This window comes from Pseudophryne corroboree, unplaced genomic scaffold, assembly GCF_028390025.1.
Source record: "Pseudophryne corroboree isolate aPseCor3 unplaced genomic scaffold, aPseCor3.hap2 scaffold_946, whole genome shotgun sequence".
Lineage (NCBI taxonomy): Eukaryota > Metazoa > Chordata > Amphibia > Anura > Myobatrachidae > Pseudophryne > Pseudophryne corroboree.
The window spans coordinates 213,088-227,969 of NW_026970526.1; the positions used below are offsets into that span (position 1 = coordinate 213,088).

Below are 14,882 nucleotides of genomic sequence, written 5' to 3' on the forward strand. Positions count from 1 at the left end.
AAAGAGAAAAGGGTTATGCAGGGCATGGCGGCCTTTTGCGGTGCTTGGATGACCCCTAGTTCGCATTAAATACCTCCACCCTCCTTCGGTGTGGGGCTCATGTTGGCTATGCCCCAGCCCCTGAAGCATTCAAGCTGATTTCTTGCAGCAGCTGGGCACTGTAACAGCTCCAGAGCTGCTCTGTACGGCAAGTAAAAGGGTGTGGGCCCTGCAGCACTACCTGTAGTTCGCATTGTGCGTTGGAAGGCACAAAGTAAGCAGACGGGAGAAGTCAGGATAGTGCGCAAGGGCATAGAAGGGAGCGGCTCAAGAAAACAGAAGTGGAAACAGACAGCAAACTAGGCTGGAGAGAGACCTGAGACAAAGAGATCTGAATTATACGAGAGCCGACCAGGGGAAACACAAATTATGCAGTCAAGTTTCCCACATTTGGGGAAATCGCAGGAGCAGCACACCCAGAGTGCAATGGGTGAGCCTTGCCCTGGGAGAAGCACCTTCATGATCATAGTATCTCACCTGGCAGGTATGTAGGAGTTGGGCTAGAGCTGGGGAGGGTCGCTTCTCGGGTACCCCCCTGTCAAGTGAAGGAGATCAAACTGAGGCAGCACAATGGAACTCTCGAAAGAAGAACAAGGCTAGAGGAAGATCTGAGACAAAGAAATCTGACTTTTACCAGAGCTGACAAGAGGAAAACACAAACACAGTCCCCCACTACCACAAATAATGCAGTTGAGTTTCCCACATTTGGGGAAATCACAGGGGTCAGCATACCCAGAATGCAATGAATGAACCTCACCCTGGGAGAACAATCTTTATGACCATGGTATCTCCTATGCAAAATAAGTATGATTTGAGATAGGGCTGGGGAGGGCCGCTGCTCAGGCACATCTCTGTCAAGTAAAGGAGATTCAACTGAGGCAGCACAAGGGAACTCTCATCTGGGGACAACAACTGCCGGGAGAACACATATTTTCAGATGAACATGGGAGGGCAGAAGGCTGCCTAATACTGAAGCACGCCCAAACAACAAACCAAATGCAACAACTAGTACAAGCATTCCTGGGAGAAGGTCTGCAGAAGACGGATTTACATACGGTGATGTCATCCAAGCAGTGGGCCAAAGTTGGCTGGAACCCTCATCTGCATATGTTGAAGATACAATTTGTGAATTGCATTTAACACTATCTCCCTTTCCTGGGGAGAAGATGGTAGGGCCGATTTGAAAAACCGGCGAGGAGGCACCTCTTCGAATTTCAGCTTGTAACCCTGAGAAACAATTTCTATTGCCTAGGGATCCACCTGCGAATGAACCCAGATGTGGCTGAAAACTCGAAGACGTGCCCTCAACTGGGCGGACTCCTTTAGCGGAGCCCCAGCGTCATGCGGTGGATTTTGTAGAGGCCGGGGAGGACTTCTGTTCCTGGGAACTAGCTGTGTTGTGCAGCTTCTTCCCTCTGCCCTTACCTCTGGCAAGAAAGGACGCACCTCGTACTTTCTTGTTTCTCTGTGATCGAAAGGACTGCATTTGATAATGTGGTGCTTTCTTAGGCTGTGAGGGAATATAAGGCAAAAAATTTGATTTACCAGCTGTAGCTGTGGAGACTAGGTCCGAGAGACCTTTCCCAAACAATTCCTCACCCCTGTAAGGTAAAACCTCCATATGCCTTTTTGAGTCGGCATCACCTGTCCATTGCCGGGTCCATAGGACTCGTCTAGCAGAAATCGACATAGCGTTTATTCTAGAACCCAGTAGACTAATGTCACTTTGAGCATCTCTCATATATAGGACAGCATCTTTTATATGCCCTATGGTCAATAACATAGCATCCTTATCTAGGGTCTCAATCTCTGCTGATAAGGTATCTGTCCATGCTGCCACCGCGCTACAACCCCGGCCGACGCAATTGCCGGTCTGAGTAAAGTACCAGAATGTGTGTAAATGGACTTTAGGGTAACCTCCTGCTTGCGGTCAGCAGGGTCCCTGATGGTAGCCGTATCCTGGGATGGCAGCGCTACCTTTTTGGATAAGCATGTCAATGCTTTATCCACCCTAGGGGAGGATTCCCACCGTATCCTGTCCATTGGCGGGAAAGGATACGCCATAAGAATCCTTTTGGGAATCTGCAGCTTTTTGTCTGGAGATTCCCAAGCTTTTTCACATAATTCGTTCAACTCATGTGAGGGGGGAAAGGTTATCTCAGGTTTCTTTCCCTTATACATGTGTACCCTCGTGTCAGGGACAGGGGACTCTGTGATGTGCAAAACATCTTTTATTGCAATAATCATATATCGAATACATTTAGCCAATTTTGGCTGTAACTTTGCATCATCGTAGTCGACACTGGAGTCAGAATCTGTGTCGGTATCTGTGTCAACTATTTGGGATAGTGGGCGCTTTTGAGACCCCGAAGGTCCCTGCGACATAGGGACAGGCATGGGTTGACTCCCTGACTGTTCCCTAGCTTCAGCTTTGTCTAATCTCTTGTGTAATAAGTTTACATTAGCACTTAAAACATTCCACATATCCATCCAGTCAGGTGTCGGCGTTGTCGATGGAGACACCACATTAATTTGCTCCTGCTCCTCTCTAGGAGAGCCTTCTACCTCAGACATGTCGACACACGTGTACCGACACACCATACACTCAGGGAATCCTCTTATCTGAGGACAGTTCCCCAACAAGGCCCTTTGGAGAGACAGAGAGAGAGAGTATGCCAGCACACACCCCAGCGCTATATGACCCAGGAAAAAAACACAATAATTTTATGTTTACCCAGTAGCGCTGTATTTCCATATATATATGCGCCAAATTATGTGCCCCCCTCTTCTTTAAGACCCTCTTTCTACCGTGGTATAAGCAGGGGAGAGTCCGTGGAGCTTCCCCTCAGCGGTGCTGTGGAGAAAATGGCGCTGGTGAGTGCTGAGGGAGAAGCCCCACCCCCTCAGCGACGGGCTTCTGTCCCGCTGAAATATAGTAAAAAAATGGCGGGGGCTCTTATATATATATACAGTGCCTAGCTGCATATATATTTATTTTGCCAAAGAGAGGTCTATATTGCTGCCCAGGGCGTCCCCCCTGCGCCCTTCACCCTTACACTGACTGCCGTGTGTGAGGTGTATTGGAGCAATGGAGCACAGCTTTACTGCTGTGCGTTACCTCAGTGAAGATCATGAAGTCTTCCGCTGCCTCTGAAGTCTTCTTTTCTTCTCATACTCACCCGGCTTCTATCTTCCGGCTCTGCGAGGGGGGCGGCGGCGCGGCTCTGGGACGGACGGCGAGGGTGAGACCTGCGTACCGATCCCTCTGGAGCTAATGCTGTACAGTAGCCTAAGAAGCAGAGCCTATCAACTCACAGAAGTAGGTGTGCATCTCTCCCCTCCGCCCCTCGATGCAGGGAGTCTGTTGCCAGCAGGCTCCCTGAAAATAAAAAAATCTAACAAATATACTTTCTGTCAGGAAACTCAGGAGAGCTCCCTGAAAAGCACCCAGTCTCCTCTGGGCACAGTAGTAAACTGAGGTCTGGAGGAGGGGCATAGAGGGAGGAGCCAGTGCACACCCAGATCTAAAGTCTTTCTTAAAGTGCCCATGTCTCCTGCGGAGCCCGTCTATCCTTACGGAGTCCCCAGCATCCTCTAGGACGTAAGAGAAAAATTATGCTGGCAGAAAAATCCAATTGAGTGATTAAACAGCTCCAGAGCTGCTCTGTAAGGCAAGTAAAAGGGTGTGGGCCCTGCAGCACTACCTGTAGTTTGCATTGTGCATTGGAAGCCTAGTTTGCTGTCTGTTTCCACTTCTTTTTTCTTGAGCCCCTCCCGTCTATACCCTTGTGCACTATCCTGACTTCTCCTCCCGTCTGCTTACTTTGTGCTTTCCAATGCACAATGCAAACTACAGGTAGTGCTGCAGGGCCCACACCCTTTTACTTGCCTTATAGAGCAGCTCTTGAGCTGTTACAGTGCCCAGCTGCTGCAAGAAATCAGCGTGAATGCTTCAGGGGCTGGGGCATGGCCAACATGAGCCCCACACCGAAGGAGGGTGGGGGTGTTTAATGCGAACTAGGGGTCTCGCACAATGCGAACTACAGGTAGTGCTGCAGGGCCCACACCCTTTTACTTGCCTTACAGAGCAGCTCTGGAGCTGTTACAGTGCCCAGCTGCTGCAAGAAATCAGCTTGAATCCTTCAGGGGCTGGGGCATAGCCAACATGAGCCCCACACCGACGGAGGGTGGAGGTGTTTAATGCGAACTAGGGGTCATCCAAGTGCCGCAAAAGGCCGCCATGCCCTGCACGCCCCTTTTCTCTTTTCATATGCAGACGAGGGTTGAAGCCAACTTTGACCCACTGCTTGGATGACATCGCCATATGCAAATCCATCTGCTGCAGACCTTCCCCCAGGAATGCTTGTACTAGTTGTTGCATTTGGTTTGTTGTTTGGGGGTGCTTCAGTATTAGGCAGCCTTCTGCCCTCCCATGTTCATCTGAAAATATGTGTTCTCCCTGCAGTTGTTGTCCCCAGATGAGAGTTCCCTTGTGCTGCCTCAGTTGAATCTCCTTTACTTGACAGAGATGTGCCTGAGCAGCGGCCCTCCCCAGCCCTATCCCAAATCATACTTATTTTGCATAGGAGATACCATGGTCATGAAGACTGTTCTCCCAGGGTGCGGTTCATTCATTGCATTCTGGGTATGCTCACCCCTGTGATTTCCCCAAATGTGGGAAACTCGACTGCATTATTTAATGCGAACTAGGGGTCATCCAAGCACCGCAAAAGGCCGCCATGCCCTGCATACCCCTTTTCTCTTTTCATAAGCAGACGAGGTTTGAAGCCAACTTTGACCCACTGCTTGGATGACATCACTTGCTGCCTTTCCAATGAAGCAAGTTTAATTTAATAATAGGTGAAAAACCATCCCTACAAAGGTGTTAATCAGATACTTGGCTTTGTGGACACTTTTCAGAGCACAAATTTGTTAGCATAAAAATAAAGCCAGAAAATGAAGAGCTGTTTAATCACTCAATTGGATTTTTCTGCCAGCATATTTCTTTTTCTCTGCAACCCACTGCTAAATTGTGCTTCCTAGCTGTTTTTATAAAATCACTGAATCAAATCTAACTCTGATTACATCAGAGAAGGCCAGGTACCCTACACCATAACAGGGGGTTTGACATTTTGACTTGTCTACTTAAAGATCACCAAAATCTGATAACAAGGTCAATTAAGTCCCTGGGTGGGATTGAACCACCAACCTTTTGGTTAATAGCCTTACACACTAACTGATTGCGCCACAGCGACACTTTGCAAAAGTACATACTGACAAAGGCTAATAAGCATTCATCTAGAACGATTCCTAGAAACATTTTAAAAAGTCAATAATGTGGAGAGTTTTTGTAAGATGTTTCTTCCATCAACCAATGAAGAAACACATTGGTACTTTCCCATGATGAGTGAGTGCTTCAGGATCTTTTGCACTTACATGTGCAGCAGAGTACTGTAATGGAAGCATGCTGGGTCCATAACCCAGAGGTAGGCAGATTGAAACTATCCTCTGCTATATGCATTTTTTTTTGTTAATTAAAGTAATCCAAAACTGGGATTGATATTTTTGCTCTTTTATTTTTACTTAAAGTACAATAACTTTTACCATTTTAATTTGTTTTAATAGTATATTGACAGTATTGTTTTCTTTCAAAAATCCAATTAATTTTCTTTACCCGATTATTAAAATGGTAATTGACAAAAACAAACTACATTGTCACCAGAAGAGCAATACAAAATGTACAAGTGATATATTAAAATCATCTTTCCAGCTTGAATTTCAATGATGCATTGGGGCAACGATTTTGTGAGAAACATCTTCACCCTTAAATAAAGATTTTCTTAATTCCTTACCTGTGTGCTAATTAGATATCACCTTGTTTTCACATTAAACAGACTTCCACATGAGAAAACAGCAAATATGCAGTGGCGTTAATGTTTCCTGGTGTCAACCTGTATTATTTCCGTAGATATTGAAATGAGGATGCATCTTGCTGCCTTTCCAATGAAACAAGTTTAATTTAGTAATAGGTGAAAAACCATCCCTACAAAGATGTTAATCAGATACTTGGCTTTGTGGACACTTTTCAGAGAACAAATTTGTAATCATAAAAATAAAGCCAGAAAATGAAGAGCTGTTTAATCACTCAATTGGATTTTTCTGCCAGCATTTTTCTTTTTATCTGCAACCCACTGCTAAATTGTGCTTCCTAGCTGTTTTTTTATAAAATCACTTAATCAAATCTAACTCTGATTACATCAGAGAAGGCCAGGTACCCTATACCATAAGAGGGGGTTTGCAATTTTGACTTGTCTACTTAAATATCACCAAAATCTGATCACAAGGTCAATTACGTCCCTGGGTGGGATTGAACCACCAACCTTTTGATAAATAGCTGAACACACTAACCGATTGCGCCACAGAGACACTTTGCAAAAAGCACATACTGACAAAGACTAATAAGCATTCATCTAGAACGTTTCCTAGAAAAACTTTAAAAAGTCAATAATCTGGAGAGTTTTTGTAAGATGTTTCTTCCAGCAACCAATGAAGAAACACATTGGTACTTTCGCATGATGAGTGAGTGCTTCAGGATCTCTTGCACTTACATGTGCAGCAGAGTACTGCAATGGAAGCATGCTGGGCCCATAACCCAGAGGTAGGCAGATTGAAACTATCCTTTGCTATATGATTTTTTTTTTTTTGTTCATTAAAGTAATCCAAAACTGGGATTGATATTTTAGCTTTTATTTTTACTTAAAGTACAATAACTTTTACCATTTTAATTTGTTTTAATAGTATATTGACAGTATTGTTTTCTTTCAAAAATCCACTTAATTTTCTTTACCCTATTATTAAAATGGTAATTGACAAAAACAAACTACATTGTCACCATAAGAGCAATACAAAATGTACAAGTGATATATTAAAATCATCTTTCCAGCTTGAATTTCAATGATGCATTGGGGCAACGATTTTGTGAGAAACATCTTCACCCTTAAATAAAGATTTTCTTAATTCCTTACCTGTGTGCTAATTAGATATCACCTTGTTTTCACATTAAACAGACTTCCACATGAGAAAGCAGCAAGGATGCAGTGGCGTTAATGTTTCCTGGTGTCAACCTGTATTATTTCAGTAGATATTGAAATGAGGATGCATCTTGCTGCCTTTCCAATGAAGCAAGTTTAATTTAGTAATAGGTGAAAAACCATCCCTACAAATATGTTAATCAGATACTTGGCTTTGTGGACACTTTTCAGAGAACAAATTAGTTAGCATAAAAATAAAGCCAGAAAATGAAGAGCTGTTTAATCACTCAATTGGATTTTTCTGCCAGCATATTTCTTTTTCTCTGCAACCCACTGCCAAATTGAGCTTCCTAGCTGTTTTTATAAAATCACTGAATCAAATCTAACTCTGATTACATCAGAGAAGGCCAGGTACCCTACACCATAACAGGGGGTTTGAAATTTTGACTTGTCTACTTAAAGATCACCAAAATCTGATAACAAGGTCAATTAAGTCCCTGGGTGGGATTGAACAACCAACCTTTTGGTTAATAGCCTTACACACTAACTGATTGCGCCACAGCTACACTTTGCAAAAGTACATACTGACAAAGGCTAATAAGCATTCATCTAGAACGATTCCTAGAAACATTTTAAAAAGTCAATAATGTGGAGAGTTTTTGTAAGATGTTTCTTCCATCAACCAATGAAGAAACACATTGGTACTTTCCCATGATAAGTGAGTGCTTCAGGACCTCTTGCACTTACATGTGCAGCAGAGTACTGTAATGGAAGCATGCTGGGTCCATAACCCAGAGGTAGGCAGATTGAAACTATCCTCTGCTATATGCATTTTTTTTTGTTAATTAAAGTAATCCAAAACTGGGATTGATATTTTTGCTCTTTTATTTTTACTTAAAGTACAATAACTTTTACCATTTTAATTTGTTTTAATAGTATATTGACAGTATTGTTTTCTTTCAAAAATCCACTTAATTTTCTTTACCCGATTATTAAAATGGTAATTGACAAAAACAAACTACATTGTCACCAGAAGAGCAATACAAAATGTACAAGTGATATATTAAAATCATCTTTCCAGCTTGAATTTCAATGATGCATTGGGGCAACGATTTTGTGAGAAACATCTTCACCCTTAAATAAAGATTTTCTTAATTCCTTACCTGTGTGCTAATTAGATATCACCTTGTTTTCACATTAAACAGACTTCCACATGAGAAAACAGCAAAGATGCAGTGGCGTTAATGTTTCCTGGTGTCAACCTGTATTATTTCAGTAGACATTGAAATGAAGATGCATCTTGCTGCCTTTCCAATGAAGCAAGTTTAATTTAGTAATAGGTGAAAAACCATCCCTACAAAGGTGTTAATCAGAGACTTGGCTTTGTGGACACTTTTCAGAGAACAAATTTGTTAGTATAAAAATAAAGCCAGAAAATGAAGAGCTGTTTAATCACTCAATTGGATTTTTCTGCCAGCATATTTCTTTTTCTCTGCAACCCACTGCTAAATTGTTCTTCCTAGCTGTTTTTATAAAATCACTGAATCAAATCTAACTCTGATTACATTAGAGAAGGCCAGGTACCCTACACCATAACAGGGGGTTTGAAATTTTGACTTGTCTACTTAAAGATCACCAAAATCTGATAACAAGGTCAATTAAGTCCCTTGGTGGGATTGAACCACCAACCTTTTGGTTAATAGCCTTACACACTAACTGATTGCGCCACAGCGACACTTTTCAAAAGAACATACTGACAAAGGCTAATAAGCATTCATCTAGAACGATTCCTAGAAACATTTTAAAAAGTCAATAATGTGGAGAGTTTTTGTAAGATGTTTCTTCCATCAACCAATGAAGAAACACATTGGTACTTTCCCATGATGAGTGAGTGCTTCAGGATCTCTTGCACTTACATGTGCAGCAGAGTACTGTAATGGAAGCATGCTGGGTCCATAACCCAGAGGTAGGCAGATTGAAACTATCCTCTGCTATATGCATTTTTTTTGTTAATTAAAGTAATCCAAAACTGGGATTGATATTTTTGCTCTTTTATTTTTACTTAAAGTACAATAACTTTTACCATTTTAATTTGTTTTAATAGTATATTGACAGTATTGTTTTCTTTCAAAAATCCTATTAATTTTCTTTACCCGATTATTAAAATGGTAATTGACAAAAACAAACTACATTGTCACCAGAAGAGCAATACAAAATGTACAAGTGATATATTAAAATCATCTTTCCAGCTTGAATTTCAATGATGCATTGGGGCAACGATTTTGTGAGAAACATCTTCACCCTTAAATAAAGATGTTCTTAATTCCTTACCTGTGTGCTAATTAGATATCACCTTGTTTTCACATTAAACAGACTTCCACATGAGAAAACAGCAAAGATGCAGTGGCGTTAATGTTTCCTGGTGTCAACCTGTATTATTTCCGTAGATATTGAAATGAGGATGCATCTTGCTGCCTTTCCAATGAAGCAAGTTTAATTTAGTAATAGGTGAAAAACCATCCCTACAAAGATGTTAATCAGATACTTGGCTTTGTGGACACTTTTCAGAGAACAAATTTGTTATCATAAAAATAAAGCCAGAAAATGAAGAGCTGTTTAATCACTCAATTGGATTTTTCTGCCAGCATTTTTCTTTTTCTCTGCAACCCACTGCTAAATTGTGCTTCCTAGCTGTTTTTTTATAAAATCACTTAATCAAATCTAACTCTGATTACATCAGAGAAGGCCAGGTACCCTACACCATAAGAGGGGGTTTGCAATTTTGACTTGTCTACTTAAATATTACCAAAATCTGATCACAAGGTCAATTACGTCCCTGGATGGGATTGAACCACCAACCTTTTGATTAATAGCTGAACACACTAACCGATTGCGCCACAGAGACACTTTGCGAAAAGTCCATACTGACAAAGACTAATAAGCATTCATCTAGAACGTTTCCTAGAAAAACTTTAAAAAGTCAATAATCTGGAGAGTTTTTGTAAGATGTTTCTTCCAGCAACCAATGAAGAAACACATTGGTACTTTCGCATGATGAGTGAGTGCTTCAGGATCTCTTGCACTTACATGTGCAGCAGAGTACTGCAATGGAAGCATGCTGGGCCCATAACCCAGAGGTAGGCAGATTGAAACTATCCTTTGCTATATGCATTTTTTTTTTGTTCATTAAAGTAATCCAAAACTGGGATTGATATTTTAGCTTTTATTTTTACTTAAAGTACAATAACTTTTACCATTTTAATTTGTTTTAATAGTATATTGACAGTATTGTTTTCTTTCAAAAATCCAATTAATTTTCTTTACCCGATTATTAAAATGGTAATTGACAAAAACAAACTACATTGTCACCAGAAGAGCAATACAAAATGTACAAGGGATATATTAAAATCATCTTTCCAGCTTGAATTTCAATGATGCATTGGGGCAACGATTTTGTGAGAAACATCTTCACCCTTAAATAAAGATTTTCTTAATTCCTTACCTGTGTGCTAATTAGATATCACCTTGTTTTCACATTAAACAGACTTCCACATGAGAAAGCAGCAAGGATGCAGTGGCGTTAATGTTTCCTGGTGTCAACCTGTATTATTTCAGTAGATATTGAAATGAGGATGCATCTTGCTGCCTTTCCAATGAAGCAAGTTTAATTTAGTAATAGGTGAAAAACCATCCCTACAAATATGTTAATCAGATACTTGGCTTTGTGGACACTTTTCAGAGAACAAATTCGTTAGCATAAAAATAAAGCCAGAAAATGAAGAGCTGTTTAATCACTCAATTGGATTTTTCTGCCAGCATATTTCTTTTTCTCTGCAACCCACTGCTAAATTGTGCTTCCTAGCTGTTTTTTTTATAAAATCACTTATTCAAATCTAACTCTGATTACATCAGAGTAGGCCAGGTACCCTACACCATAAGAAGGGGGTTTGAAATTTTGACTTGTCTACTTAAAGATCACCAAAATCTGATAACAAGGTCAATTACATCCCTGTGTGGGATTGAACCACCAACCCTTTGATTAATAACCAAACACACTAACAGATTGCGCCACAGAGACACTTTACAAACGTACATACTGACAAAGGCTAATAAGCATTCATCTAGAACGTTTCCTAGAAAAACTTTAAAAAGTCAATAATCTGGAGAGTTTTTGTAAGATGTTTCTTCCATCAACCAACGAAGAAACACATTGGTACTTTCCCATGATGAGTGAGTGCTTCAGGATCTCTTGCACTTACATGTGCAGCAGAGTACTGCAATGGAAAAATGCTGGGCCCATAACCCAGAGGTAGGCAGATTGAAACTATCCTCTGCTATATGCATTTTTTTTTGTTAATTAAAGTAATCCAAAACTGGGATTGATATTTTTGCTCTTTTATTTTTACTTAAAGTACAATAACTTTTACCATTTTAATTTGTTTTAATAGTATATTGACAGTATTGTTTTCTTTCAAAAATCCACTTAATTTTCTTTACCCTATTATTAAAATGGTAATTGACAAAAACAAACTACATTGTCACCAGAAGAGCAATACAAAATGTACAAGTGATATATTAAAATCATCTTTCCAGCTTGAATTTCAATGATGCATTGGGGCAACGATTTTGTGAGAAACACCTTCACCCTTAAATAAAGATTTTCTTAATTCCTTACCTGTGTGCTAATTAGATATCACCTTGTTTTCACATTAAGCAGACTTTCACATGCGAAAACAGCAAATATGCAGTGGCGTTAATGTTTCCTGGTGTCAACCTGTATTATTTCCGTAGATATTGAAATGAGGATGCATCTTGCTGCCTTTCCAATGAAGCAAGTTTAATTTAGTAATAGGTGAAAAACCATCCCTACAAAGATGTTAATCAGATACTTGGCTTTGTGGACACTTTTCAGAGAACAAATTTGTAATCATAAAAATAAAGCCAGAAAATGAAGAGCTGTTTAATCACTCAATTGGATTTTTCTGCCAGCATTTTTCTTTTTCTCTGCAACCCACTGCTAAATTGTGCTTCCTAGCTGTTTTTTTATAAAATCACTTAATCAAATCTAACTCTGATTACATCAGAGTAGGCCAGGTACCCTACACCATAAGAAGGGGGTTTGAAATTTTGACTTGTCTACTTAAAGATCACCAAAATCTGATAACAAGGTCAATTACATCCCTGTGTGGGATTGAACCACCAACCCTTTGATTAATAACCAAACACACTAACAGATTGCACCACAGAGACACTTTACAAACGTACATACTGACAAAGGCTAATAAGCATTCATCTAGAACGTTTCCTAGAAAAACTTTAAAAAGTCAATAATCTGGAGAGTTTTTGTAAGATGTTTCTTCCATCAACCAACGAAGAAACACATTGGTACTTTCCCATGATGAGTGAGTGCTTCAGGATCTCTTGCACTTACATGTGCAGCAGAGTACTGCAATGGAAAAATGCTGGGCCCATAACCCAGAGGTAGGCAGATTGAAACTATCCTCTGCTATATGCATTTTTTTTTGTTAATTAAAGTAATCCAAAACTGGGATTGATATTTTTGCTCTTTTATTTTTACTTAAAGTACAATAACTTTTACCATTTTAATTTGTTTTAATAGTATATTGACAGTATTGTTTTCTTTCAAAAATCCACTTAATTTTCTTTACCCTATTATTAAAATGGTAATTGACAAAAACAAACTACATTGTCACCAGAAGAGCAATACAAAATGTACAAGTGATATATTAAAATCATCTTTCCAGCTTGAATTTCAATGATGCATTGGGGCAACGATTTTGTGAGAAACACCTTCACCCTTAAATAAAGATTTTCTTAATTCCTTACCTGTGTGCTAATTAGATATCACCTTGTTTTCACATTAAGCAGACTTTCACATGCGAAAACAGCAAATATGCAGTGGCGTTAATGTTTCCTGGTGTCAACCTGTATTATTTCCGTAGATATTGAAATGAGGATGCATCTTGCTGCCTTTCCAATGAAGCAAGTTTAATTTAGTAATAGGTGAAAAACCATCCCTACAAAGATGTTAATCAGATACTTGGCTTTGTGGACACTTTTCAGAGAACAAATTTGTAATCATAAAAATAAAGCCAGAAAATGAAGAGCTGTTTAATCACTCAATTGGATTTTTCTGCCAGCATTTTTCTTTTTCTCTGCAACCCACTGCTAAATTGTGCTTCCTAGCTGTTTTTTTATAAAATCACTTAATCAAATCTAACTCTGATTACATCAGAGTAGGCCAGGTACCCTACACCATAAGAAGGGGGTTTGAAATTTTGACTTGTCTACTTAAAGATCACCAAAATCTGATAACAAGGTCAATTACATCCCTGGGTGGGATTGAACCACCAACCCTTTGATTAATAACCAAACACACTAACAGATTGCGCCACAGAGACACTTTACAAACGTACATACTGACAAAGGCTAATAAGCATTCATCTAGAACGTTTCCTAGAAAAACTTTAAAAAGTCAATAATCTGGAGAGTTTTTGTAAGATGTTTCTTCCATCAACCAACGAAGAAACACATTGGTACTTTCCCATGATGAGTGAGTGCTTCAGGATCTCTTGCACTTACATGTGCAGCAGAGTACTGCAATGGAAAAATGCTGGGCCCATAACCCAGAGGTAGGCAGATTGAAACTATCCTCTGCTATATGCATTTTTTTTTTGTTAATTAAAGTAATCCAAAACTGGGATTGATATTTTTGCTCTTTTATTTTTACTTAAAGTACAGTAACTTTTACCATTTTAATTTGTTTTAATAGTATATTGACAGTATTGTTTTCTTTCAAAAATCCACTTAATTTTCTTTACCCTATTATTAAAATGGTAATTGACAAAAACAAACGACATTGTCACCAGAAGAGCAATACAAAATGTACAAGTGATATATTAAAATCATCTTTCCAGCTTGAATTTCAATGATGCATTGGGGCAACGATTTTGTGAGAAACACCTTCACCCTTAAATAAAGATTTTCTTAATTCCTTACCTGTGTGCTAATTAGATATCACCTTGTTTTCACATTAAACAGACTTCCACATGCGAAAGCAGCAAGGATGCAGTGGCGTTAATGTTTCCTGGTGTCAACCTGTATTATTTCAGTAGACATTGAAATGAGGATGCATCTTGCTGCCTTTCCAATGAAGCAAGTTTAATTTAGTAATAGGTGAAAAACCATCCCTACAAAGGTGTTAATCAGAGACTTGGCTTTGTGGACACTTTTCAGAGAACAAATTTGTTAGCATAAAAATAAAGCCAGAAAATGAAGAGCTGTTTAATCACTCAATTGGATTTTTTTGCCAGCATATTTCTTTTTCTCTGCAACCCACTGCTAAATTGTGCTTCCTAGCTGTTTTTATAAAATCACTGAATCAAATCTAACTCTGATTACATCAGAGAAGGCCAGGTACCCTACACCATAACAGGGGGTTTGAAATTTTGACTTGTCTACTTAAAGATCACCAAAATCTGATAACAAGGTCAATTACGTCCCTGGGTGGGATTGAACCACCAACCTTTTGGTTAATAACCATACACACTAACTGATTGCGCCACAGCGACACTTTGCAAAAGTACATACTGACAAAGGCTAATAAGCATATATCTAGAACGTTTCCTAGAAACATTTTAAAAAGTCAATAATGTGGAGAGTTTTTGTAAGATGTTTCTTCCATCAACCAATGAAGAAACACATTGGTACTTTCCCATGATAAGTGAGTGCTGCAGGACCTCTTGCACTTACATGTGCAGCAGAGTACTGTAATGGAAGCATGCTGGGTCC

At 39.5% G+C, this 14,882-nt stretch overlaps 2 non-coding genes and 1 pseudogene across 2 annotated transcripts; 1 reads left to right on the plus strand and 2 right to left on the minus strand.

The window, feature by feature from the left end:
• Nucleotides 1–368: 368 nt before the first annotated feature.
• LOC135048198 (U1 spliceosomal RNA) lies at nt 369–531 on the minus strand. Its single transcript, XR_010240133.1, has one exon. It is a non-coding gene; the product is annotated as a U1 spliceosomal RNA (small nuclear RNA).
• Nucleotides 532–683: 152 nt separating this feature from the next.
• On the minus strand, nt 684–847 carry LOC135048251 (U1 spliceosomal RNA). The gene has a single exon (XR_010240171.1). It is a non-coding gene; the product is annotated as a U1 spliceosomal RNA (small nuclear RNA).
• A 3,761-nt stretch (nt 848–4,608) lies between these two features.
• LOC135048229 (U1 spliceosomal RNA) lies at nt 4,609–4,787 on the plus strand (annotated as a pseudogene).
• The last annotated feature ends 10,095 nt before the right edge of the window (nt 4,788–14,882 follow it).